The sequence below is a fragment of the Symphalangus syndactylus genome, chromosome 5 (genome assembly GCF_028878055.3).
Source record: "Symphalangus syndactylus isolate Jambi chromosome 5, NHGRI_mSymSyn1-v2.1_pri, whole genome shotgun sequence".
NCBI classification, from domain to species: Eukaryota; Metazoa; Chordata; class Mammalia; order Primates; family Hylobatidae; genus Symphalangus; species Symphalangus syndactylus.
Genome location: NC_072427.2, coordinates 127,179,539 through 127,207,440, shown reverse-complemented (window position 1 = coordinate 127,207,440; position 27,902 = coordinate 127,179,539). Strand labels below are relative to the sequence as shown.

At 43.6% G+C, this 27,902-nt stretch overlaps 1 long non-coding RNA gene and 1 pseudogene across 2 annotated transcripts in view; both read left to right on the top strand.

Annotated features, from left to right (window-relative positions):
* The window catches only part of LOC134736848 (uncharacterized), a 43,967-nt gene that overhangs the window by 9,106 nt on the left and 6,959 nt on the right, over positions 1–27,902 (top strand). Inside the window, exon 3 of one of the 2 annotated variants that reach the window (XR_010121240.1) lies at positions 25,814–26,045. The exons of the other annotated variant lie outside the window; for it this stretch is intronic. This is a non-coding gene — a long non-coding RNA (uncharacterized lncRNA). Of the gene's footprint in view, positions 1–25,813; positions 26,046–27,902 lie in introns of those variants that run through there. 2 annotated transcript variants of the gene reach the window in all.
* LOC129482730 (non-histone chromosomal protein HMG-17-like) lies at positions 17,046–17,402 on the top strand (annotated as a pseudogene).

Below are 27,902 nucleotides of genomic sequence, written 5' to 3'. Positions count from 1 at the left end.
GGCTGTCCTCCAGATCATTTACACATGTTAGTATGTCCTTTCCTAGCACAGATGCCTGAGACTTAGGCTCTTGGTTTCATCAATCCTCACTTCCCAATGTACTGTTTTTAAAAATTTATTTATGTATTTATTTACTTATTTTGAGATGGAGTCTCACTCTGTTGCCCAGGCTGGAGTGCAGTGGCGCCATCTTGGCTCACTGCAACTTCCACCTCCTGGGTTCAAGCAGTTCTCTACCTCAGCCTCCCAAGAAGCTGGGATTACAAGTGCCTGCCACCATGCCTGGCTAATTTTTGTATTTTTAGTAGAGACGGGGTTTCACTGTGTTGGCCAGACTGGTCTTGAACTCCTGACCTCGTGATCCACCCACCTCAGCCTCCCAAAGTGCTGGGATTACAGGCATGAGCCACAGCAACTGGCTTATTTTCTTTTATATATTTTTATTTTTTAGTTTTTTGAGACAGAGTCTCACCCTGTTGCCCTCCCAAGTAGCCTCCTAAGTAGCTGGGACCATAGGCACCCACCACCATGCTTGGCTAATTTTTGTATTTTTAGTAGAGACGGGTTTCACCATGTTGGCCAGGCTGGTCTCGAACTCCTAACCTCAAGTGATCCACCCGCCTTAGCCTTTCAAAGTGCTGGGATTACAGGCATGAGCCACGGTGCCTGGCCCTCAAATGTACTGTTAAGGCAGCAATATTTATACCAGTATTTATACCACGCAACTGCCTTCATTTGGGCCGGGTGTAGCTGGGATCCCGGAACCCACCAGAATGCTTGCTTGTGGCTGTTCAAGCCTCTTAGTGGCTCCTGTGAAAATACACTGGACCTTTCAAAATGGAAATCTGATTGTGTCTCCAACCTCTTCCATGCCTCCACTCTTAGCTCAGGCATTTGCCTCTTTCCTCTGAGCTGTAGGTGCACTAAACTTGTGTTTTCTGGGGTTCTGAGCACAGGCCTTTTCATGTGCAGTTTCCTCACTTGGAATACCTTTCTTCTTCATTCCTTTAGCTAGTTAATTAGGTAAGCTCTCCAGAGCCACTCTCCTCCATGGCACCCATCATGCCCCAAGTCTAGATGAGTCAATTTGTTACATGTTTCACTTTGTAATGTTGTCTTCATTAGTGGCATTATTTGACTAATGGCTGCTACTAACTCTCATTAGACTCTAAGCTCCAAGAGAGTGAAGGACTGTATCTTTGAACACCACTGTATCTTCTGCACCTGGCACTGTGCCTGGCACAGAATAGGTGGTCAACAAGCACCCCAGTAGGCCACAGCCTGCTGCCTGGGGGCATTGATGCCTATGAGAGTCCCTGACACCCAAATATCACTTGCCCAGATTCTCCCAAGTGCACAGGACTCCATCTTTCTGTTGAGAACTGCACAGTTTCCATCGAGAAATCCAGAATTAGAGATGTGACTACCATGCCCTTCACATATCCACTGCCTTCCCAGGAACTGTCACTCAGGCCTCTAGTTCCCTCCCCTACCTTGAATCAACAGGCCCCACCCATTATTTTTGCTTCTGAGCTAGTTCCTTATTGCCTCACAAAACATTCCACTTTCATGCAACTTTTGTTATTAGCCTGTCCTTTGGAAACCTGTCCAAGGTTTTATTAAGGTTTCTAGATGAATAATATTAAGCTGTTCTTTATCTACTTTTCCATTTTTTTAACCACTTAAAAATGTAAAAACCTCACAAAAATTTATCAAATTTCTCTTTAAAGATATCTTGACAGTCTTCTCTGAAATTAATTTTATTTATTTAGCTTGCCTGTTTCACAAATGAACCATAATTTCCCAGGTTCCCTTTATAAATTTCTAAATGATAATAAATATTGTCATGTAATAAAAATTATAATATTTTGAGCCCATTGTGCTAGGAACCTTACATACACTGTTTAATTAATTATTATTATTTTTTGAGACAGTCTCACTCTGTCACCCAGACTGGAGTGCAGTGGCGCAATCTAGGCTCACTACAACCTCCACTGCCCGGGTCCAAGGGATTCCTGGGCATCAGCCTCCTGAGTAGCTGGCATTACAGGCATGCGCCACCATGCCGGGCTAATTTTTTTGTATTTTTAGTAGAGACAGGGTTTTGCCATGTTGACCAGGCTGGTCTTGAACTCCTGGCCTCAAGTGATCCACCCACATTGGCCTCCCAAAGTGTGGGATTACAGGTGTGGGCCACCACACCCGGCCCACTGTTTAATATAATCCTTATAACAATCCTGCATAGTAGATACTATTGTTCCCATTGTGTACATGGAATAAATGAAATTTTATAAGTATTTTGTTCTAAGTCACACAGTTAGGAATCAAGATTTGCATCAGGTTTGTATGAGTCAGGTGCCCATTGTCTTTTCACTCTGACATTTTTCCTCCTTTCTTATGCTTGTTGGTTCATAATGGTGGTGGGGAGGGTATGTATGTCATATTTTTACTTTTCCAACCTCCTGAGTGTACAGCCAGTTGTTATGACCAGTTACCCAGCTTTGCCAACGGCCCCTCAATGTCATGTTGCACTTCCATCAGAAGTTGGGTAGGTCTTGAAGTATTATCCTTGTATTGAAAACAGTAATTATCCATCCATGTATCCATCCACCCATCCATTCAATATTCCTTAAGAGTCTGCATACCAACCAGGCGCAGTGGCTCATGCCTGTAATCCCAGCATTTTGGGAGGCCGAGGCAGGCGGATCACCTGAGGTAGGGAGCTCAAGACCAGCCTGACCAACATGGAGAAACCCCGTCTCTACTAAAAATACAAAATTAGCCGGGCGTGGTGGCACATGCCTGTAATCCCAGCTACTAGGGAGGCTGAGGCAGGAGAATCGCTTGAACCCAGGAGGTGGAGGTTGTAGTGAGCCGAGATCGTGCCATTGCACTCCAGCCTGGGCAACAAGAGTGAAACTCTGTCTCAAAAAAAAAAAAAAAAAAAAGAGTCTGTGCTATGCTATGTGCTAAACATGTCTTAGACCAAAGAAACATGTCCCTAGTTTTTAAAATCAAGACATTGTGGAGTTAGTGGAAGAGGCATTGGTGGGTTGGGGGGTTAGGGTAGGGATGAAGAAGAGAAAGGAAGGGAAAGGAAGGAACTTCCTGTGAAGTCATTCCCCTGGGCACATGAGTATGATGGAGGAAGGCAGGGGAAGATATTGAGATTCTTACACAGCAAGATAGGAATGATGAGGCAAAACCAGCAGAATTTTGCCCTGGCATGAAATACTGCCTGTTTGTGGTACCTTACGATTTTCAGTTCCCTTCTCCAGAAGCTGATACTTTCCTATATCTCTGATGTTCTATTTACTCTTTTTGAAGCCACTTTTAGAAATTGGCCAGCATATGGACATGGTGGTGCAGCATATGGATGTGGTAGTCCCGGCTACTTGGGAGGCTGAGGCGGGAGGATCACTTGAGCCTGGGAGGTTGAGGCTGCAGTGAGCTATAATTGAGTCACTGTACTCCATCCTGGCATGATTACAGCTCACTGCAGGCTAGGTTAGTGGAAGATAAACGCTCTCTCAGGCTGCCAAAAAAATCAAGTTTCTGACTCTAATTAGGTCTTGAGAGCGAGACCATCTCAAAAAAAAAAAATTGGCCATCATAGATGTTAACCTTTGCATTTTGTGTTCTCTTGTGTAGGTAGCATATCCACTCATCTCAACAGCCTACCAGAATTGTGACAGTAAATTCAAGTTATGCTTTTTAAAAGATTTAAACGAGGCCGGGCGCGGTGGCTCACGCTTGTAATCCCAGCACTTTGGGAGGCCGAGGCGGGCGGATCACAAGGTCAGGAGATCGAGACCACGGTGAAACCCCGTCTCTACTAAAAATACAAAAAAATTAGCCGGGCGTGGTGGCGGGCGCCTGTAGTCCCAGCTACTCGGAGAGGCTGAGACAGGAGAATGGCGTGAACCCGGGAGGCGGAGCTTGCAGTGAGCCGAGACTGCGCCACTGCACTCCAGCCTGGGTGACAGAGCGAGACTCCGTCTCCAAAAAAAAAAAAAAAAAAAAAAAAAAAAAAGATTTAAACAGATTTACTGGGCTTAAGAAGGGGTTTACTTCTTTTTTTTGAGACGGAGTTTTGTTCTTGTTGCCCAAGCTGGAGTGCAATGGTGTGATCTCCACTCACTGAAACCTCCGCCCCCTGGGTTCAAGCGATTCTCCTGCCTCAGCCTCCTGAGTAGCTGGGATTACAGGCACATGCCACCACACTCAGCTAATTTTTTGTATTTTTAGTAGAGACGGAGTTTCACCATGTTGGCCAGGCTGGTCTCAAACTCCTAACCTCAGGTGATCCGCTGGCCTCGGCCTCCCAAAGTGCTGGGATTACAGGCGTGAGCCACTGGGCCCAGCCTACTTCATTTTTTCCCTTGGTTTTGCATGTGTTTGTGTGTGTGTATTAGTCTGTTCTCACACTGCTATGAAGAAATGCCCAAGACTGGGTAATTTATGAAGGAAAGAAGTGTAATTGACTCCCAGTTCCACATTGCTTGGGAGGCCTCAGGAAACTTATAGTCATGGCAGAAGGCAAAAAGCAAGTGCCTTCTTCACAGGGCAACAGGATAGAGTGAGTCCAAGCAGGGGAAATGCCAGATGCTTAATGCAACCATCAGATGTCATGAGAATTCATTCACTATCATGAGAACAGCATGGGGGAAACTGCCACCATGATCCAATTACCTTCACCTGGTCCTGTCCTTGACATATGGGGATAACGGGGTGAGATCTGGATGGGAACACAGAGCCAAACCATATCAGTGTGCATGATGAATGCATGTGCACACAAGTGTGTATAGACTTATACATGTGAAAAGCAAGGGGGGCCTGGATTGTTGTTCAATCATTAAAACATGTTCAGACAGAGGAATCCTGGTGATCAGAAGAGTCCTCGCAAAGTGGCTTTCACTTTGGTAAGTTCATTGTGAAATCAGAATCTGAAACTAGATTTTATTAACAGCCTGAGAGTGCCTTCATCTCCCACTAACCTAGCTTATGAAAACTAGTAAATACAAAGGAAAATATTGTGAGTATGCAAGAAAGTGTTCATATGTTTTAGAGATCCACACTAAAGTGAATGGTTATCTTGGTCAGCCTGGGCTGCTACAACAAAATACCATATACCTGGTGGCTTAGAAACAACAGGAATTTTTTGCTCACATTTCTAGAGGCTGAAGAGTCCAAGATCCAGGTGCCAGCAGATTCCATGTCTGGTGAGGGCCTGGTTCCTGCTTAAGAGATGGCTGTGTTCTCCCTCTGTTCTCACATGGTATAAGGGGCTAGGGGCCTCTTGGGGTCTTGGCACTTATCTCATGACGGCTCTGTCTTCATGACTTAATCGTCTCCAAAAAGGCTCCACCTCCTAATATCACCTGGGTAGGGTAGGATTTCAACATATGAATTTTGGTGGACAGAAACATTTACACCATGGCAGAGGGGAGGGGTCTAGGATTTTCTTTAATATAGTTTAGTTTTTTTATTTTTATTTTTTATTTTTTATTTTTTGAGAGGGAGTTTCGCTCTTGTTGCCCAGGCTGGAGTGCAGTGGTGCGATCTCGGCTCATCGCAAGCTCTGCCTCCCGGGTTCAAGTGATTCTCCTGCCTCAGCCTCCTGAGTAGCTAGGATTACAGGCATGTGCCACCATATCCGCCTAATTTTGTATTTTTAGTAGAGATGGGGTTTCTCCATGTTGGTCAGGCTGGTCTCAAACTCCCGACCTCAGGTGATCCGCCCACCTCGGCCTCCCAAAGTGCTGGGATTACAGGTGTGAGCCACCATGCCCGGCTATATAGTTTAGTTTATAAAAGTGGGAGAAAGTGAAGCAATTGTAGGAAAATCTTGATTATGATTGAACATGGTTATAGGGTATTTCATACTATTCATTATACCTTATATATATTCATTATATTATTTTCTTCACTTTTTTCCTTTTACTTATTTAAAAACCTAGAATACTTTTGTATGTTTGAAATTTTTCTTTAACTTTTATTTTAAGTTGAGGAGTACACGTGCAGGTTTGTTATACAGGTAAACTCTTGTCATGGGGGTGGTTGTATGGATTATTTTGTCACCTAGGTATTAAGCCTACTACCCACTAGTTATTTTTCCTGATCCTCTCCCTGTTCCCACCTTCCACCTTCCAGTAGGCCCCGGTGTGTGTTGTTCCCCTCTTTGTGTTCATGTGTTCTCATCATTTAGCTTCCACTTCTAAGTAAGAACATGTGGTATTTGGCTTTCTGTGCCTACATTAGTTTGCTAAGGATAATGGGCTCGAGCTCCATCTGTGTCCCTGCAAAGGACATGATCTCACTCTTCTTTGTGGCTGCATAGTATTCCGTGGTGTATATATACCATATTTTCTTTATCCAGTCTACCACTGATGGACATTTACGTTGATTCCATGTCTTTGCTATTATGAATAGTCTTGCAACAAACATACATGTGGATGTGTCTTTGCGATAGAATGATTTATATTCCTTTGGGTATATCCAGTAATGGGATTGCTGGGTCGAATGGTTGTTTTGTTTTTAGATCTTTGAGAAATCACCACACTGTTTCCCATATGGTTGAACTAATTTACACTCCTACCAACAGTATATAAGCATTCCTTTTTCTCCACAACCTTGACAGTACCTATTATGTTTTTACTTTAGCCATAGCCATTCTGACAGGTGTGAGATGGTATCTCATTGTGGTTTTGATTTGCATTTCCCTAACGATCAGTGATGTTGAGCTGTTTTTCATATGCTTGTTGGCTGCATGTATGTCTTCTTTTGAAAAGTGTTCCTATTAATGGAGTTGTTTCTGTAAATTAGTTTTTCTTTAAAATAGTTTAGTTTAGTTTTTAAAAGTGGGAGAAAGTGAAGCAAGTGTAGGAAAATCTTGATAATGATTAAATCTAGTTATAGGGTATTTCACAGTATTAATTATATATATATTCATTGTATTATTTTCTCCGCTTTTGTGTGTTTGAAACTTTTTTCTTTCTTTCTTTCTTTCTTTTTTTTTTTTTTTTTGAGACAGAGTTTTGCTCTTGTCGCCCAGGCTGGAGTGCAATGGAGTGATCTCGGCTCGCTGCAACCTCTGCCTCCCAGGTTGAAACGATTCTCCGGCCTCAGCCTCTCCAGTAGCTGGGACTACAGGCATAAGCCACTATACCCAGCTAATTTTTTGTGTTTTTAGCAGAGACAGGGTTTCACCATGTTGGCCAGGCTGGTCTTGAACTCCTGACCTCAGGTAATTCACCCTCCTCAGTCTCACAAAGTGTTGGGATTACAGGAATGAGCCACTGCGCCCAGCCTGAAATTTTTCTTAATATAAATTTTAAAAATATAAAGAAAGTGACAATAATTTACAGAAATAAATAAAACAGTCAGGTGGCCTGATTATTCAAGTTACCTTAACCGGAAATACAACATAGAAAACTAATTTGATTAAGACTTCTGGGTCCACCTGCAATCCTAGCAAGGACAGACAGCTGTAGGATCCAAGCACAAAAGATTAATGCCCTACTGATTTAGTTTGTGTGTGCTGTAACAGAATACCTTAGACTGGGCAACTTAAAAAGAACAGAAATCTATTTCTCACAGTTTGGGAGGCTGGGAAGTCCGTGATCAAGGTGCTGGCAGGTTTGGTTGTCTGGTGAGGGCCTCATCCCCTGGAGGGGAGGTGGAAGGGTAAATTAACCAAATACTGCGCTTCTCTTTTGTTTTGTTTTGTTTTTTGAGACGGAGTCTCGCTCTCTCACCCAAGCTGGAGTGCAGTGGCGCGATCTCGGCTCACTGCAAGCTCCGCCTCCCGGGTTCACGCCATTCTCCTGCCTCAGCCTCTCCGAATAGCTGGGACTACAGGCGCCCGCCACCACACCCGGCTAATTTTCTGTATTTTTAGTAGAGACGGGGTTTCACCGTGGTCTCGATCTCCTTTTAAGGCACTTAATCCCAAACCTGAGGGGGAGCGCTTATGGCCTGTTTGCCACTTAAAGGCCCCACCTCTTAAAACTATCACATTGCAGCCTGGCCAACATGGTGAAACCCCGTCTCTACTAAAAATACAAAAATTAGCCAGGCAGTAGTGGTGTGCACCTGTAATCCCAGCTACTCAGGAGGCTGAGGCAGGAGAATCACTTGAGCCTGGGGATGGAGGTTGTGGTGTGCCGATATCATGCCACCACACTCCAGTCTGAGCAAAAAAGTGAGGCCCTGTCTCAGCCAAACAAAAATCCTATCACTTTGGCAACATCTGAATTTCGGAGGGGCCGTATTCAAATGATAGTACCTACTATCTGTATAAAATGACATAACTACCGGTTTTTGTTCTCATGTCTTTCTCCAGAAAAAACTGATTTGATCTCTGTTTACTAAATTACAACTTTAGTACAGTCCTGCCTCCCCCAAAATACTCACAGAGCATCTCCGAGGGGCCCAATCTCTTTGCTCATTTACAGCCTCCTAGTTTACTCCAACAGATAATTGATTCCTTTGCATTGAATTCTTGCTAGAATAACCTTCAGAGAGTGGCTTATTCTCTCATCTGCAAATGTTTTTTTTTTTTTTTTTTTGGAGACAGAGTCTCGCTCTGTCGCCTAGGCTGGAGTGTAGTAGCGGGATCTTGGCTCACTGCATCCTCCCTACCCCAGGTTCAAGTGATTCTCGTTCTCATCTGCAAATCTTGAGGAGTGCCTCACAATTGTTCCCTCCTCATACCAACCATATCTCACATAATGCTGTCCATTATCCAGCACATAGCACAATTAAAACCTAATCTGCTCTAATCCCAGTACTTTGGGAGGCCAAGGCAGGTGGATCACCTGAGGTCGAGTTTGAGACCAGCCTGGTCAACATGGTGAAACCCCATCTCTATTAAAAACACAAAAAATTGCCGGGCGTGGTGGCTCACGCTTGTAATCCCAGCACTTTGGGAGGCCGAGGCGGGCGGATCACCAGGTCAGGAGATCGAGACCACAGTGAAACCCCATCTCTACTAAAAATACAAAAAAAATTAGCCGGGCGTGGTGGCGGGCGCCTGTAGTCCCAGCTACTCGGGAGGCTGAGGCAGGAGAATGGTGTGAACCCGGGAGGCGGAGCTTGCAGTGAGCCGAGATTGCACCACTGCACTCCAGCCTGGGCCACAGAGCGAGACTCCGTCACAAAAAAAAAAAACAAAAAAAAAAACAAAAAAAAAAACACAAAAAATTAGCTGGGCATGGTGGTAGGCACCTGTAATCCGAGATATTTGGGAGGCTGAGGCAGAAGAATCGCTTGAACCCGTGGGGCGGAGGTTTCAGTGAGCGGGGATAGCGCCACTGCACTCCAGCCTGGCGGCAGAGTGAAACTCCGTCAAAAAAAAAAACAAAAAACCTAATCTGCTCAAGTCCACCATGAACAAGCCTGTGGTCTGACAAGGGAGTGCACTTCAGAATTGTGAAATGCTGCTCTCAACAAGGTGTTACCGATGGGTCTTTGTTCTTAGAGCTCCCAAGATGGCGGCAAGCCTTTTGTTCTCTGACCAGAGGTTCTTGGCCTCACGGATTCCAAGGAATGGAACCTCGGGCCATGTGTGAGTGTTATAGCTCTATTAGAAGCCGTGGGTCATGGAAGAGAACCATGGAACCCAGCAACTAGTGTTCAGCTCAATTAGGACGAACCCGGGCACTTAGCTGCCCAGGAACAATGGCGAGCCTCTAGCCTGAACGGGAGCAGCAATGGGTGCCTCGCTGGATCAGAAACGCAGCGGACACCCTGCCGGATCTGGAGGGGTGGAAGTCAACGGTGGGTCTGCGACCGCGGCGAACAGCAGTGGTAGACGGTGAGCGAAACCTCACCTCAAGCCGGAAGAAACACAGACCAGAAGAGTGTGCAGTTCCAAGATTTAATAGAGTGAAAACTGAGCTCTCACACAAGGGGAGGGGACTCAAAAAGGGTTGCCCCTCCCTGCTCGAATGCCTGGGGTTTATATCCCAATCATTGTCCCTACCCCTACCCCTGTGCCCTCAGATGATAGATGATTTGACTATTTACCTCTTGCTTTTAGCCTAATTGGTATTTTAGTGAGCCCTCTTTACTACCTGATTGGTCAGGTGTGAGCTGAGTTTCAAGCCTCCTGTTTAAAGGTGGGTTCAGTCATCTTCCCCAGCTAGGCTTAGGAATTCTTAGTCAGCCTAGGAAATCCAGCTAGTACTGTCTCTCAAAGGGAACTCTAGCAGATGCGTTCTCATGGAAATGTTTAGATTAATTAGAGGACAAACTTTTTTTTTTTTTTTTGAGACAGTGTCTCTGTCTGTCACCCAGGCTGGAGCACAGTGGTGCAATCTTGGCTCACTGCAACCGCTGCCTCCCGGGTTCAAGGAATTCTTGTGCCTCAGCCTCCCGAGTAGTTGGGATTACAGGCTTGCACCACCATGCCCTGCTAATTTGTTGTTGTTGTTGTTGTATTTTTAGTAGAGTTGGGGGTTTCACCATGTTGGCAGGCTGGTCTCGAACTCTTGACCTCAAATGACCCTCCCATATCAGCCTCCCAAAGTGTTGGGATTACAGGTGTGAGCCACTGCACCTGGCCTGAGGACAAACTTTCCTTGTGTGTCTACGAATCAGTGAATGAAAGATCATTTTTAGAGAATGAAAACTAACCTGAAGAGAGCAGAGAAAGAGTAGAGACTTCTGGGGTCTGAGCTCTCCTATATGACTTTCACGCTGTGGGACTGTAGTAGTCACCCAAGAGAATGACATAGGCCCATCTGTAGCCATCTCTCCCCTTCTGCTCTTCTGTCCCAGGATCTAGTTCTAGGAACAGAAAGGACAGATCTTCAAAGAGTTAGACGACTGATGCCTACACTTATAGGCTTCTCCCATCACATTCCCTGTCCCTATATCAGGTACCTCAGTCCTGCTCCAAGCCAAGGGAGTGGTGCCTCAATTGCTACCACCAATGGCAAAAGGCATCTATTTCTGCTGCTTCCAGCTTCTGCTTTTGCTTTAGAAACTGTCATTCTTGGGATACATGAGAGACAGACACTGCTAACCTAACTGCTGGTTCATCTTCCACTCCTCCTGGCACTTCCATTCCATCAGATATCTTAGGGGCTGAAACTGACATAAGAGTTAAGAAGGGATTACTTAGGCAGATAATAAGGGCATGGGAGTCCTCCTAGGCTTTTCTTTTTCATGAAAAGCAGCCCCAAATAATTTTCTAACAAAGAGCAGCCTGCAAGCTGAGAGCTTGCATGGGTGCATGCTAGCAGGAACTAAGGACTAGGCATTTTCAAAATAGAGGTTCCATCTTCCCTTCTCTGCCAGCAACGTGTAAGGAGCAGACAAGATGGCGCAGGTCAACTGGGAAGTCCATTTCCATAAGAAGATTAGGGTGGGGAGACCAGCCTTCCTGGCACACTATGTAAATGTCATACCTGATCCAACCAATCTGTGAGCCCTATGTAAATCAGATACCACCTTTTCAAACTGAGCTATAAAACTTGGTGCATTCACCACCAGCTGGTCCTTTTTGCTCGGAGATGCCTCCCTGTGTAGAGGAAGCTGTTTCTTTTTCTCTTTTCTTCTGCCTTTTAAACCTCCGCTCCTAAACTTCTCATGTGTGTCCGTGTCCTAAATCTTCCTGGCATGTGATGAACCTCAGGTGTATACTCCAGACAACATAGCCGCTTCAAAACCTGAGAAATAGCAGGACCGTATGAGGATTCTCGACCTTGTGGCCCAACCTCTCTGCCCTGTTTGCCCAACACCAGCCTCCTGGAATAATAGAGATGGCTAAAGCAAAACCTCCTTTGTGTTTACGAATCATTTTCAAAGACATGGTTTAAACTCATCCTTCTTCAGATCTGTGAGATAGCTATTATTTCTTTTTTTTTTTTTTTTTTTTTTGAGACGGAGTCTTGCTCTGTCACCCAGGCTGAAGTGCAGTGGCGCAATCTCGGCTCACTGCAAGCTCCGCCTCCTGGGTTCACGCCATTCTCCTGCCTCAGCCTCTCCGAGTAGCTGGGACTACAGGCGCCCGCCACCACGCCCGGCTAATTTTTTGTATTTTTAGTAGAGACGGGGTTTCACCATGGTCTCGATCTCCTGACCTCGTGATCCGCCCGCCTCGGCCTCCCAAAGTGCTGGGATTACAAGCGTGAGCCACCGCGCCTGGCCTGATAGCTATTATTTCTGTTTAAAGAGACGACACTAGGGCACAGAGAAGTTAAGTAATTTGTTCACAGTCACAGAGTTAATTGAAAGCAGAGCCATGATGTGAACTGAAATATTCCATCTCCTGGAGGAATTCATCTGTATCTAAATCCAAATTATTACTAAGCTTTGAGCTACGATCTTTCTTTTTTTTTTTTCCTTTTTTGAGACAGAGTCTTACTCTGTCACCCAGGCTGGAGTGCAGTGGCATGATCTCGGCTAACTGTCGCCTTGACCTCCCTGGGCTCAGCTGAGCCTCCCGAATAGCTGGGACCACAGGCATATGCCACCACGTCCAGCTAATTTTTGTACTTTTTGTAGAGACAGGATTTTGCCATGTTCCCCAGGCTGGTCTCAAATTCTTGGGCTCAAGGGATCTGCCCGCCTCAGCCTCCCAAAGTGCTGGGATTACAGGCATGAGCCACTGTGCCTAGCCTATGATATTTCTATAAGAAAAATATTGGTTATAGCCACCAAGTTATGTTACCACAAAAAATGACTCATTATTAGCTGCAGGCTGAGACTGTTCATAGCCAAAAGCCATATTTCATTCTGTGTTGAACTCATTAATTTAAACCATTCCTAATTTTTTATTGTGATGAGTCAATAGATAATATTTACTGTTAATCAAGAAAAACAAATATAAGTATATTACATATACCGATTCAGTGGTAATCAACAATATAACTTAAAAACAAACTATTAATACATCTTCTGGGTAATGGGTGTGGAGTGTGGGTGTTGTGGAGGTGAGTGGCAAGAGACTTTCATTTTTCATTTAAGACAACTCAGTACAGTCTAAATTTTTCAAACGTGCAAATCTTACACTGATTTGTAGTGAGGAAATTCGCTGGTTCTCTGCTCCATGGTATTGTTGCAGAAGGCAAGTTTATGAATCAAATCACTCCACTCTTGTGTCTTAACGTCACCACAGAGCTGACCAAAAGTCTGACTCATGTTTCTTTTTATATTGTTAGATTTCCTTTCTCTGCTTGGTTTTGAGCATATGTCACCAGAATGCATGGGATTTAAATCCTCAAATCTAGAATTAATATTTGATGACTGTAACAAGGTATCTGTCCCACACTTTGGAATTCTGGACTTTGGGTCTTGATTTACCCTGGTACTTACTATAATCTTTTTGAGACTTTGGCAATGAAATTATTGACTTTGAGCCTTGGTATCTTCATCTGTATCATAAAGATGTTAATAATATTAATCCCACATTATTATTGCCAAGATCAAATGGGATAACCTATATGAAAGCCTTTGAAAATTATAAGCAATATACAAATAAATATAACATATTATTTTATTAGTCCTAATAAAAAAAGATACTTAATGCTCACTGACTACAGGGTTAGAGAATGAAGACTCCCTGCCTTACTTCTCTTTTCCATCCCGTGCAAATTGTTCCCCCCAACCCCACCCACAAAAAAAGATTTGCTTGGCAGTACAATTTTGATTGTTTAGTGTTTCCATGGTTGTACCAGGAATCATAGGCAAGACAAGGAACTTGTAGCAAAATATTTCCTTTTTCTGTCCCCAGCCCAGATTTGTCCCCAGCAATACCAGGTTATTTATACCTTTTCTTCCCGTTATACTTGGCTCTTATGAGAGCCAGGGCACATGGCCTATACAGTGTTTTATTAAAGGATCTTCCAGTAGGATTGTAATGGTTTTAAAAGATGATCACAAATTCTTTGACATTTCTCCCATTGAGTGTGGGATCTATATTCCCTTCCTTTGAATCTGGGTGGATTCCAGCACTTTGGGAGGCCATAATGGGAGGATCACTTGAGCCCAGGAGTTTGAGACCAGCCTGGGCAACAGAGTGAGATGCCATCTCTACAAAAAATAAACTAAAAATTAGCCAAGCATAGTGACATGCACCTATAGTCCCAGCTACTTGGGAGGCTGAGGTGGGAGGATTGCTTGAGCCCAAGAAGTTGAGGCTGCAATGAGCAAAGATGGCACCACTGTACTCCAGCCTGGTCAACAAAGCAAGACCCTGCCTCAAAAAAAAAAAAAAAAAAATTCACTGCAAAGAGAGAAAAAAGAAAGATAAATTGACCCCCATAATTGTGCTTAATCTGCCCAAAAGTTGAACTGAAATGGGATTATCCTTCCTGTTCTGGTTACCAATTATTACATAACAAGCTACCCCAAAACAATTTTGTAGGTCATGAATTTAAGCAGAGCTCAATCTGGGTGGATTCATGACTGCTTTGAGTAATAGAGTATGGCAGAAGTGTTGCTATGTGAATTTCAAGCTTAAGTTACAGAAGACCATGCAGCCTCTGCCTTGTTAACTAGGACATTTGTTCATAGATTCTTGTCATCATAAAAAGTCCAGCTACCCTGAGCCACTGTGCTAGAGAGGCAATGTGTAGATGCTGTGGTCAGTAACCCCTGTTTAGCCTAGTCTTCTAGCCAAGATATCAGAAATACGAGGGAAACCAGCTTGGACCCGCCACACCGCTCTACGTGCCAGATCAATGCCAAGTGTCCTCCACCAATGCCTCATGGAACAGAATTCTCCAGCTGAGCTCTGCTTAAATTCATGACCTACAAAATTGTTTTGGGGTAGCTTGTTATGTAATAATCGGTAACCAGAACAGGAAGGATAATCCCATTTCAGTTCAACTTTTGGGCAGATTAAGCACAATTATGGGGGTCAATTTATCTTTCTTTTTTCTCTCTTTGCAGTGAAATTTTTTTTTTTTTGAGGCAGGGTCTTGCTTTGTTGACCAGGCTTGAGTACAGTGGTGCCATCTTGGCTCATTGCAGCCTCAACTTCTTGGGCTCAAGCAATCCTCCCACCTCAGCCTCCCAAGTAGCTGGGACTATAGGTGCATGTCACTATGCTTGGCTAATTTTTAGTTTATTTTTTGTAGAAATGGCATCTCACTCTGTTGCCCAGGCTGGTCTCAAACTCCTGGGCTCAAGTGATCCTCCCATTATGGCCTCCCAAAGTGCTGGGATTATAGGCGTGAGCCACGATGCCCGGCCTTCCTACAGCACTCAGTATTCCAAGAGATCTCCCATCCAAGCAGTAACCAGGCCTGACTCTGCTTAGTTTCTAAGATCAGATAAGTTCCCTAAAAAAAAAAAAAAAAAAAAAAAGAGGTTACTGACTATTCTTGATAGCTAGGTATTTTGATAAAGACTTCCAAAGAGATATCTTAAGCTTGAATTCTTCCCCCAGATAGGGAGCACCAGAGCTTCTTTGCTGTCGTCTTGCCTGAGAAACTTCTTTGCACTGGGGCTACTGAGTCAACAACATTCTTCATAAAAATAATTTTCTTTTGGGAGGCTGAAGCTGGTGGATCACTTGAGGCCAGGAGTTTGAGACCAGCCTGGCCAACATGGTGAAACCCTGTCTCTATAAAAAATACAAAAATTAGCCAGGTGTAGTGACAGGTGCCTGTAATCCCAGCTACTCAGGAGATTGAACCTGGGAAGCAGAGGTTGCAGTGAGCTGAGATTGCGCCACTGCACTCCAGCCTGGGCGACAGAGACTCTGTCTCAAAAAAAAAAAAAGAAATTGTTGGCTAATCCAAAGTCACGAAGATTTACACCTGTGTTTTCTCCTAAGCGTTTTATAGCTTTATCTCTTACATTTAGGTGTATGATCCCCTTTGAGTTAACTTTTGTACATGATGTGAAGAAATGGTCCAAACTGATTCTTTTGCATGTGGATATCCAGATGTCCCAGCACCATTTGTTGTAGAGACTGTTCTTTCCTTACTGAGTTGCTTTGATCCCTTTGTGGAAAATCAGTTGACCATAAATGTATGGATTTATTTCTGGACTCTCAATTCTATTGATGTATATGCCTATCCTTATGCATAGTTTTAATTGTGGTAATTCATTGTAGTCTTAATTGTGGCAATTCATCATAGTCTTAATTTGTATTTAATTGTATTTTCCTGATGACTAATAATTGCCCTAGAAAGTTCCTTCTTACCCATTCCAGTCAATCCCTTTCCGCATCCCCATTCCCCCAGAGCTAGCCATTGTTTTGATTAGTTTCCACTGTAAATGAGTTTTAACCTGTTCTAGACCATTATATAAAAGGAATCACACAGTGTACACTTTTTAGTGTGGACTTCTTTCACTCAGCATGTTTTTGAGATTTATCCATGTATGGTGTATATTATAGTTTGTTCCTTTCAGAAGAAATTTTTACCACAAAGATTTTCAAATTTATCTCAACTTATTTCTTTTTATTTAATTTGTATACGAAAAATTTTAGCCTATTTTTTACATTTCTCATCCAATTGCAGATTATTTTCAATTTACAATTATAGGTTTGCCAAGTTTTGGATCTCTAATGTTTTGCTTATTTCTGGTTTTTGTCAAGCCCATGCACTTGACTTCTGCTAGTTCCTTGAAGGCTGTACTAGAGTCAAGGGTCATTTTCTTCCTTTTAAAGCTCACATACATTGCCCTCTTTTTATTAGCTGACCTAAGTGTATATTTATCCAAACATCTAATTTATTCCAGCTTTAGATATTCTTGCATCTGAGTTATTAAAATACACATTTAGTTTACAATACCTACTAGTATTTATCAAAAATTTACTGAAATTATTCATGGTATTTAGGGGGAAACACTATCTAAAAAGGACCCATGATTGATTATTTATTTATTTATTTACTTAGTGCACTTGATTTTGCAGATGAGTCTGGAAGTGTTAGTTGCAAAGGTATGCATTTATTTCTCTGGCTACAAGAAATAATAGAAATGCACAAAGAGGAGCAGTGTGAAGAAGAGGCGATGACACCCAGACCGACCAAAGCCCGGGCTCCGCTGCCCAGCACCTATGTCCTACCACCATCGCTGCCACCATGCCCGAGAGAAAGGCTGAAGGGGATGCTAAAGGAGATAAAGCCAAGGTTAAGTAGGAACTGCAGAGAAGATCCACAGGTTGTCTGCTAAACCTGCTCCTCCAAAGCCAGAGCCGAAGCCCAAAAAGGCCTCTGCAAAGAAAAGAAAGAAGGTACCTAAAGAGAAAAAGGGAAAAGCTGATGCTGGCAAGGAGGGGAATAACCCTGCAGAAAATGGAGATGCCAAAACAGACTAGGCACAGAAAGCTGAAGGTGCTGCAGATGCCAAGTGAAGTGTGTGCATTTTTGGTAACTGTGTACTTCTGGTGACTGTACAGTTTGAAATACTATTTTTTAATCAAGTTTTATAAAAATGCAGATTTTGTTTAGCTTTTTTTTTTAAAGCTATGTTGTTTAGTACACAGAATACTTCATTGTTGTTTTGGTGGGAAGGGCCATATGTCACTGATAGAAAGTCCCTGAAGCTGGACCGATGTGGGGAAAACACATTTTCCTTCTAGTTTTGAGAGACTTCCTCTTGGGTCAAAGAGGGATTCCCTGACTTTGATACACATGGCCACCTTGGTACAAAAGCCTTGTGGTATGGAAAAACAAATTCGTTTTTTATGTCCTCTTCTGTCTTTCTACCTTTCGGAATAGACTTAAATCCCTTAAACTCAGACATCTTCTGGGACCTGACCCCCAATAATTGGTTACCAGTGTGTCATGCAATCTGGGCTTTCCCCTCAAAAGAGCAGTGGTTCCTGTTTCTAGGTTGTGGATCTTCAGATAAATTCTGTCATTTTCATTTCACTTCCTGAAAGCCAGGGTCGGCTCATGAAAAGCTGTTAAACAGCATGCTAAGTGTGAAATGTCAACCCTCACTCTAAACTCTCCCGGTTCAGAGCATCAGATGAAGACTTCACTGGGTTTTACAGTGGCTTTCTGATTTTTGGTAGTCCATTGAAGAAGGGAGTTTGAAAGTTGTTGTATACTATTAACAATTGTCTGCCCATGTCCTGCCCAAAATACCATGATTCTTTATGGAAATTGTCTTTAATAAAGCTGGATACAGTCTGGCTTGGGGAAAAAAAAAGAAATGCACAAAGAAGGCAAAGTGAGCTTGTACTGTTTTGAAGAATAATTTTCATGCAGTCTGCAGATAGATCCCATTTGAAAGTCAATCCTCCTTTCCCTCACTCCTGCACTGCCAACAACTGAAATTGCTGAAGAAGAGTGAGTTTGTGGGATAGTCAGTCTCCTCACCTTTTCCACCTTCATTCTTGAATTCTTAATCTCCTCTGGCTCCTGTCTTTTTTTGCCCTTCTTTTTTTTTTTTTCCCAAATAATACCTGCCTTGGGCAAAATTATCAAATCAACGCCCCTGCCAGCACTCCCTTTGCTGCCTGATTCTCTTCCTTTATTCCTCTGTGCAAGCTTCCTTATGCTGAACCTCCAACCCTCAGGGTTCAACCAGACAAACAAAACCAGCTGGAAATATATGTTGAGAGTTTTTGCACGGAATTGGCTTATGTGATGGTGGCAGCTGGCAAGACACCCTAGAAGAGCAGGCCTGGTCTCTTAGACACCAGCTGAAGCTGTTAACTACAGATAAATTTCTTCTTCTGCAGAGAAGCCTTAGTTCTGCAATTAAAAACTTTCAACTGATTGAATCAGGCCCACTCAGATTATTTAGAATAATCTCTTTTATGTAAAGTCAACTGATTATGGATTTAATTCACATCAACAAATTACCTTCATTGAAACACCTAAATTAATGTTTGATTGAATAACAGGGCACTGTAGTCTAGCCAAATTGACTCATAAAGCTGACCATCACACTCTATTTCCTATAGGAGTTGGCTTTCACATACTGGCTCAACTGGTAACTAAAATGTAGCCGATAGAAGCTGAATGCTCAGGAGTATTTTTGTTTTATGAAGAAATCTTAAAGAAACAATATGAAATAAAAATAGCAAAGGTACGTGTGGGGTGGGGTACCTATTTAAAAGGCAAGAACTGGTCACAGGCATGGTCACCCTTTCTCATTGTCCCCTCAATCTCCTGAAATATCAGCCATTCCAAATCTTTTATCTCTACATAGTCCTCTACCACCCCCACCAACGTACCCACCCAACAGCCCTTCACCAGCACCTCTAGGTTTCCTCCCATGAGAACACCTTGAGATCTACACCTAACATCTACTTTTAGGCTTCCCCCATCTTCTCAGCCCTGTGCATATATTTAGGGACCACACTTATCTCCCGTATTTAATTTGTCTCCTGTGGAAGTCTTTACAAAGATCCAATTATTCATTTATTCATCCATCAAATATAGGTCTAGGGCATTGGCAGGTGGTGCACATTACAATAAACAGATTCACTTCCTCTGTGTCCTGGGCTTGTTTCATTCTGACCCTCTGTGCTAGAAGCCCAGGACACAGAGGAAGAAGCAGTGTGTTCTGATTGAGGGACTTCAGAAAGCTGAATAGAGTCCATCAGCTGGGACTTGAAGGTTAAGAAGGATTTTGATGGATGGAGAAGCGCATTTCAGGTTAAGTGGACTACATGAACAAATGCAAGGAGTCCTGAAGATGAAGGCATAATTCAGAGCCTGCTCCTGGGTTTGGATGCAGGATGTAGCTGGTTGAAGAGTCACATTTAGGGCACCAGGTTTTCACCAGCCTCACTTCATTTAAGTGAGGCTGAAGCCTACTGATAATTAGAAGACACTAAGGCTTAGGACAGATTTAGAAATGCTTAAAAAGGTAGAATGTCAGAGAATCCAATACCCAGAAGTCAAGGGAGGATGTTGTAAATTGTGTTGGTGCCACAGAGAGAGATCTTATGTCTTGTGACTCAGTGCTCAGCCTTCTGTCTTGTTGGGCTGCCCTGTTTGAGTCTTTTGGCTAGAGAGAGCAGGCTTTTCTTGGTGTTTTTTCTCCCCTATACACAGTGACACAAGCTTCTCCAGCACGTAGTCCACAAAATCTTTTTTCTTTTTCTTTTTTTTTACTTATTTATTTAGTTTTTGAGACAGGGTCTCGCGCTGTTGCCCATGCTAGAGTGCAGTGTTGCAATCATAGCTCACTGCAGACTTGAACTCATGGATTCAAGCAATTTTCCTGCCTCAGCCTCCCAAGCAGCTGGCACTACAGGTGTGTACCACCATGCCTGGCCAATTTTTAAATGTTTGGTAGAGACACAGATCTTGCCATGTTGCCCAGGCTCAGGATATCTTTTTAAAGTTTTTTCCTTTCATCTTTTTTTTGCGGGGAGAAGGCAGAGTCTCACTCTGTCACCCAGGTTAGAGTGCAGTGGTGGGATCACAGTTTACTGCAGCCTTGACCTGGGCTCAAGTGATCTTCCCACCTCAGCCTCCTGAGTAGCTGGGACTACAGGCGCCCGCCACCACGCCCAGCTAATTTTTTGTATTTTTTTAGTAGAGACGGGGTTTCACCGTGGTCTCGATCTCCTGACCTCGTGATCCGCCCGCCTCGGCCTCCCAAAGTGCTGGGATTACAAGCGTGAGCCACTGCTCCCAGCGCCTTTAAAGTTTTTAATCAATTTTTTGAGGTATGCTTTACTTGCAATCAAATGTACTCATTTCAAGTGTACAGTGCAATGAATTTTTTTATTTTTATTTTTTTGAGACGGAGTCTCGCACTGTCACCCAGGCTGCAGTGTAGTGGTGCTATCTTGGCTCACTGCAAGCTCCGCCTCCCAGGTTCACACCATTCTCCTGCCTCAGCCTCCCGAGTAGCTGGGACTACAGGCACCCACGACCATGCCCAGCTAATGTTTTGTATTTTTAGTAGAGACGGGATTTCACCGTGTTAGCCAGGATGGTCTCGATCTCCTGACCTTGTGATCCGCCTGCCTCGGCCTCCCAAAGTGCTACAGGCGTGAGCCACCACACTTGACTTTTTTTTTTCTGTTTTTTTAGAGACAGAGTCTCACTGTGTCACTCAGGCTGGAGTGCGGGGGCATGATCGTAATTCATTGCAGCCTTGAACTCCTGGGCTCAAGTGATCTTCCCATCACAACCTCCTGAGTATCTAGGACTACAGTCATGTGCCACCATGCCCGGCTAATTGTTTTTGTTTTGTTTTGTTTTGTTTTGTTTTTTGTAGATATCAGGATCTCACTGCATTGCTCAGGCTGCTCTTGAATTCCTGGTTGCAAGTGATCTTCCTTCCTCGGCCTCCCATCTTGAACTATAGGTGTAAGCTAGCATGCCCAGCCTTGAACTTTGAAAAATACATGCAGTTATGTAACTGTCATCATAAGATACAGAACTTTTTCATCATCAAAAAGTTTTCTTTTTTTTTTTCTTTTCTGAGACAGAGTCTCACTCTGTCCCCCAGGCTGCAGTGCAATGGTGCAATCTTGGCTCACTGCAACCTCCGTCTCCTGAGTTTAAGCGATTCTCCTGCCTCAGCTTCCGGAGTAGCTGGGATTACAGGCACACACCACTATGCCCAGCTAATTTTTGTACTTTTTAGTAGAGACAGAGTTTCACCATGTTGGCCAGGCTGGTCTGGATCTCCTGACCTCAAATGATCCACCTGCCTTGGTTTCCCAAAGTGCTTGGGTTACAGGCGTGAGCCACCATGCCCGGCCAAAAAGTTTTCTTATTTAAGATGTTAATATTGCCCACAGTGAACTACAGATTCAATGTGATCCCTATCAAAATCCTAACAATGGCTGGGCATGGTGGCTCACCCCTGTGATCCCAACACTTTGGGAGGCTGAAGAAGGAGGATTGCTTGAGGCCAGGAGTTCAATACCAGCCTGGGCAACATAGTGAGACCCCCAGCAGCTCTCAAAAAAAAATCTAAAAGCATTTCTTGCAGAAATAGGAAAATACATCCTAAGATTCATAAGGAGGCCGGGCACGGTGGCTCACACCTGTAATCCTAGCACTTTGGGAGGCTGAGGCGGGCTGATCACCTGAGGTTGGGGGTTCGAAACCAGCCTGACCAATATGGAAGAACCCCGTCTCTACTAAAAATACAAAATTAGCCGGGTGTGGTGGCACATGTCTGTAATCTCAGCTACTCTGGAGGCTGGGACAGGAGAATCACTTGAACCCGGGAGGCAGAGGTTGCGGTGAGCCAAGATTGTGCCATTGCACTCCAGCCTGGGCAACAAGAGGGAAACTTCATCTCAAAAAAAAAAAAAAAAAAGATTCATAAGGAATCTCCAGGGACCCCAAATCACCAAAACAATCTTGAAAAAGAAGAACAAAGTTGGACTTCTTACACTTTCCAGCTTCAAAACTTACTACAAAGCTATAATAATCAAAATAGTGTGGTTCTGGGATAAAGAAGGACATATGGATCAGTGGATTCAGAAATAAACCCTCAAATATATGGTCAAATGATTTTTGACAGGAGTGTCAAGACCATTCAGTAAGGAAAGGGTAGTCTTTTTCAATAAATGATGTTGGGAAAATTGGATATTCACATGCAAAAAAAAAAGAAGTTGGACCCTTACCTTACACTATATACAAAAAGCAAATCAAAATGGATTACAGACCTACATATAAGAACTAAAACTGTAAAACTCAGATGAAAACATAGGAAAAAAGTTTTGTGGCATTATTTTAGCGATGATTTATTAGCTATAACTCCAAAAGGATAGGCAACAAAAGAAAAAAGATAAATTAGATCCCATCAAAATTAAAAACTTGTACATCAAAGGACACTATCAACAGATTATAAAGGCAACCCAGGGAAGGGAGAAAATATGTGCTAGCTAATCATAGCTCTGATAAGTCATTGATATCTGGAATATATAAAGAAGAAATATACTTCAACAACAACAAAAAACCAAACAACCCAATTTTTAAAGTCAGGCAAAGGACTTGAATAGGCATTTCTTCAAAGGAGATACACGAATGGACAATAAGCACATGAAAAGATGCTTAACATCACTAATTATTAGGGAAATGCAAATCAAAACCACAAGGACACCCAGCCAGGTGGCATGTGCCTGTAGAGTCTGGGCTACTAGGGAGGCTGAGGCAGGAGGTTCCTTTGAGCTCAGGAGTTTGAGGAGTGGGTAATAATTGCACCTGTGAATAGCCACTATATTCCAGCCTGGACAACATTGCAAGATCCTATCTATTTAAAAAATCTGCATACAAGGAGTTACTACTTTCCACTTTACACCCATTAGAATGGCTATTATACACACACACACACACACCTATGAGTGTTGGCAAGATGTGGAAAAATTGGAACCTTTGTGCATTGGTGGGAATGTAAAAACATGCAACTACGCTGGGCATGGTGGTTCATGCCTGTAATCCCAGCACTTTGGGAGGCAGATGTGGGCTAAACACTTGAAGTTAGGAGTTCGTGACCAGTCTGGCCAACAGGGTAAAACCATGTCTGTACTAAAAATACAAAAATTAGCTGGGTGTGGTGGCGCATGCCTCTAGTCCCAGCTACTTGGGAGGCTGAAGCAGGAGAATAACTTGAACTCGGGAGTCAAAGGTTGCAGTGAGCCAAGACTGTGCCACTGCACTCCAGTCTGGGTGACAGGGCAAGGCTCCATCTCAAAAAAAAACCCAAAACGATAGTAACAACAACAAAAACCATGCAACCGCTATGGAAGACGGTGTGGTGTTTCTTCAAAAAATTAAACATAAAATTACCATATGATCCAGCCTTTCTACTTCTGATTATAGACCCCCAAAAAAGTGAAAGCAAAAACTTGAACAGATAGTTGTACATCCATATTCATAGCAGCAGCATTCACAATAATCAAAAGAAGGAAGCAACCCAAGTGCCCATAGATGGATGAATAAAACAAAATGTGTATACATACAGTGGAATATTATTCAGCCTTAAAAAGGAAGAAGGTTCTGACGCATGTTACAACATGGATGCAACTTGAAGATATTATGCCAAGTGAAACAAGACAATCACAAAAGGGCCGGGTATGGTGGCTCATGCCTGTAATCCCAGCACTTTAAGAGGCCGAGGCAGGAGGATCATGTAAGCCCAGGAGTTTGAGACAAGCCTGGGCAACATAGTGAGACCCACACAAAAGAAAATTAGCCAGGCATGGTGGCATGTACCTGTAATCCCAGCAACTCCAGGAGGCTGAGGTGGGAGGATCACAGAAGCCCAGGAAATCAGCAGGGCAAAGAGCCATAATTGTGCCACTGCACTCCAACCTGGGTGACAGAGCAAGACCCAGTCTCAAAAACAAAAGAAAGAAAGAAAGAAAGATGTTTTACTTTTATAACAATATAATGACTAAGAATAATAATTTATTTATAGCACAGGAAACGTGGAGGAAGGAATAGAGAGAGAAATACTACATTATGAAAGGGACATTGGCAATCCCATAGTCCCACTAACAAATCTAGACTTAAAATTTGGTTAATATAGAGAATATGGTATAAGCAGGGAGGACTAGCAATTTCTCCTTAAGTTTTTCCTGTGGGTTCATCTTCCCATTCCTTGCCATCTTCCTCCCCTTAAATAAAAGGGAGGAAGGGAGGAAGGAAAAGGGCAAGGAAACGGAAGATGCGCCCGCAACTCCCAAAACTGGAGAATGTATGGGCAAATAGTACTTGAAAGAAAGATAACTTAGTTGGGTGCAGTGGCTCATGCCTATAATCCTAGCACTTTGGGAGGCTAAGGTGGAAGGATCACTTGAAGCCAGGAGTTCAAGACCAGCCTAGGCAACAAGGCGAGACCCCCGTTGTTGTTTTTTTCTACCAGTTATTTTATTTATTTATTTTTTTAAGAAAGAAAACTCTAAACAGTTGAGATACCTAGTTATTTGGAATAATTGTTGGTGGTGACAATCCTGAGTTGTTTCTTATTTCTGACACACCAGAAATGTGAATCCTATTGTAGGCTCAAGTGACTTTGAAGGAGTCCTTGCTGAGGCATATAGGGCCATCCTGTTGGGAGAGAACTGGGCTCCAAACAGCCAGGGGCTTCTGCTGATAATACCAATGGAGCAGGGCATGCTGATTCTCTTTTGCTTCTCTCTCATCTCATCTCTCTCTTCTCTTTGCCGCTCAGCAGCTATCTTGCTATCTTGTCTTTTTTTCTGTCTTACCTTTTCCCTTTCCCAATCTTCCAGCATACTTCTGTCAGTGAAATGAATGTTCATGTTTTTTAATGTAACTTTTAAAAGCAAACACCCACTGATTCTGTAGCAAGACTGCTAGTTGCTTTCCAGCCATCAATACTCCCCATCTTTCCAATGTTTTACCTGTGTTCGTGGCTGTTCAGTGAAAGAGTGCATCTCTTAGCCTTTCTTGCAACTAAGACTAGCACGTGACTAAGTTCTGGTCTTTGGGATTTGAGTGGGGGTGATACATGCAGTTCCAGGTCATAGTACGGAGATGTGTCCTCTCTTTCCAACCCTTCTCCAACCTGCTTCCTGACATGGGGATGTGCTGGGGCCCTCTGGGACCATACAGATGAGGCCAGTACCCAAAGGGTGACAGAGCTACAAGCTACCAGGACCCCATGTCCCTGTGTGAACAGATAGACTTCTGCCTTGTTTGAACCATTGTTACCTTGATCTTTGTTACAGCAGCTGAATATATACTTTAATATAAATCCTACCATGGACAAGAGACTGGATTAGGCAATAAACATCTAAAGATGAGTGAAATCTTGACAGTGCAAATCCTGAAAGAGTTTGAAATTGTCCCAATTGTCTCAGAGAACTAATATTTATGGTTTTTGAATAAATGTAGAAATTGATTCTCCCTGGTCTTAAGACTTGAAACTTACATTTGTCTTACCTCAGTTCCTTCCTCAGGAAACTGACCCTCAGGCAGAGAATTGAAACTCATGAGATCACCACATCCAGACAATGAGGTGCCAGACCCCCTCATCCATCATGATTGCTTCTCTACCCATCCCTAATTCCTTTTTTCCCCAACTTCCCCGCTTCATAAACCTCCCAATTTTAGTTGGTCAGGGAGACATATCTGAGCCTTATCTCCCATTCTCCTCTGCTGCAGCACCCAATTAAAGCCTCTTCCCTGGCACTACTCATTGTCTCAGTGATTGACATTCCATACAGTGAGCAACACGACCTAGACCGAACCCCTGGCATTTCTGTAACAAGTTCACAACCAAGTGGGAAACATAGCCGCAAACTTAGTAACTGTAATACAGGGTAGACTGTGGAAATGACGTTATTGGAGATATAAACAAAGGCTGGTGGGAGACATTAATTCTGGTTGTAGTGGTACTAAGAAAGACTTCCTACATGAGGCAATATATGACTTGGGATTTGGACAGTGAATTCTGATAATGAAAGAGGATAAATAGGGCATTCCAGGAAGAGGGAACAGTATGTGTAAAGGTACGAAGATATAGAAGTGCACATTGTATCTAGAAAATAACCATCAGAACAGGCAGAATAACAGTGAATGTCGAGGAACAATAGTCCAACTAGGTAGGGACCAGATTGTGATGGCCCTTGAATGTCATATTAGGGAATTTGGGGCCAGGCACAGTGGCTCACGCCTGTAATCCCAGCACTTTGGGAGGCTGAGGTGGGTGGATCACTTGAGGTCAGGAGTTCGAGACCAGCCTGGCCAACATGGTGAAACCCCTGACTCTACTAAAAATTATAAAAATTAGCCTGGTGTGGTGACGGGCACCTGTAATCCCAGCTACTTGAGTGTTGGCTCTGTGTCCCCATCCAAGTCTCATGTCAAATTGTAATCCCCATGTGTTGAAGGTGGGGCCTGGTGGGATGCGATTTGATGTAGGTGGTTTCTAATGGTTTAGCACCATCCCCCAGTGCTGTCTCATGATAGAGTTCTCATGAGACCTGATGGTTTAAAAGTGTGTGGCAGTTCCCCACTTGTTCTGTCTCCCTCCTGCCCTGCCGTGTTAAGACTTGCCTGCTTCCTCTTCACCTTCCGCCATGATTTTAAGTTTCCTGAGGCTAGCCATGCTTCCTGTTAAGCCTGCAGTACTGTGAGCCAATTAAATTTCTTTTCTTCATAAATTACTCAGTCTCAGGTAGTTCTTTATAGCAGTGTGAAAATGGACTAATACAAAGATGAAATATGAAAGCCAGAGGGTCTCCTAGGCAGGAAATAAGTAGACTCTCAAATCTTGAAGTCAGATGGCAGCAAAAGTTGAAGAAAAGGCCCAGGACTAAAACAGGAGCTAAACTTGCTCCATAGAAGAGTGAATTGGTGGCCAGGCATGGTAGCTCATGCCTGTAATCCCAGCACTTTGGGAGGCCGAGGCAGGTGGATCACGAGGTCAGGAGATCCAGACCATCCTGGCCAACGTAGTTAAACCCTGTCTCTACTAAAAATACAAAAATTAGCTGGGCGTGGTGGTGGGCACCTGTAATCCCAGCTACTTGGGAGGCTGAGGCAGGAGAATCATTTGCACCTGGGAGGCAGAGGTTGCAGTGAGCCGAGATTGCGCTACTGCACTCCAGCCTGGGAAACAGAGCAAGACTCCGTCTCAAAAAAAAAAAAAAAAAAGAAGAGTGAATTGGCAGGGCACTGTGGGTGGCTCACACCTGTAATCCAAGCACTTTGGGAAGCCGAGGCAGGTGGATGCCTTGAGCTTAGGAGCTCAAGACCAGCCTGGGGAACGTGGCAAAACCCCATCTCTACAAAAAATAAGCCGGGCATGGCAGTGTGCACCTGTAGTCCCAGCTACTTGGGAGGCTGAGATGGGAGGTTCACCTGAGCCTGGGAGGTCGAGGCTGCAGTGAGCCACAATAGTGGCAGAGCGAGATCCTGTCTCAAAAAATTAAAAAAATACATAGAAGAATGAATCCTCAGCCATGCCAAGTGTGTTACATCAATATCAGTGTCTTTACTGGGAGGGAGTGGGATCCTGAAACTTGAGATGGA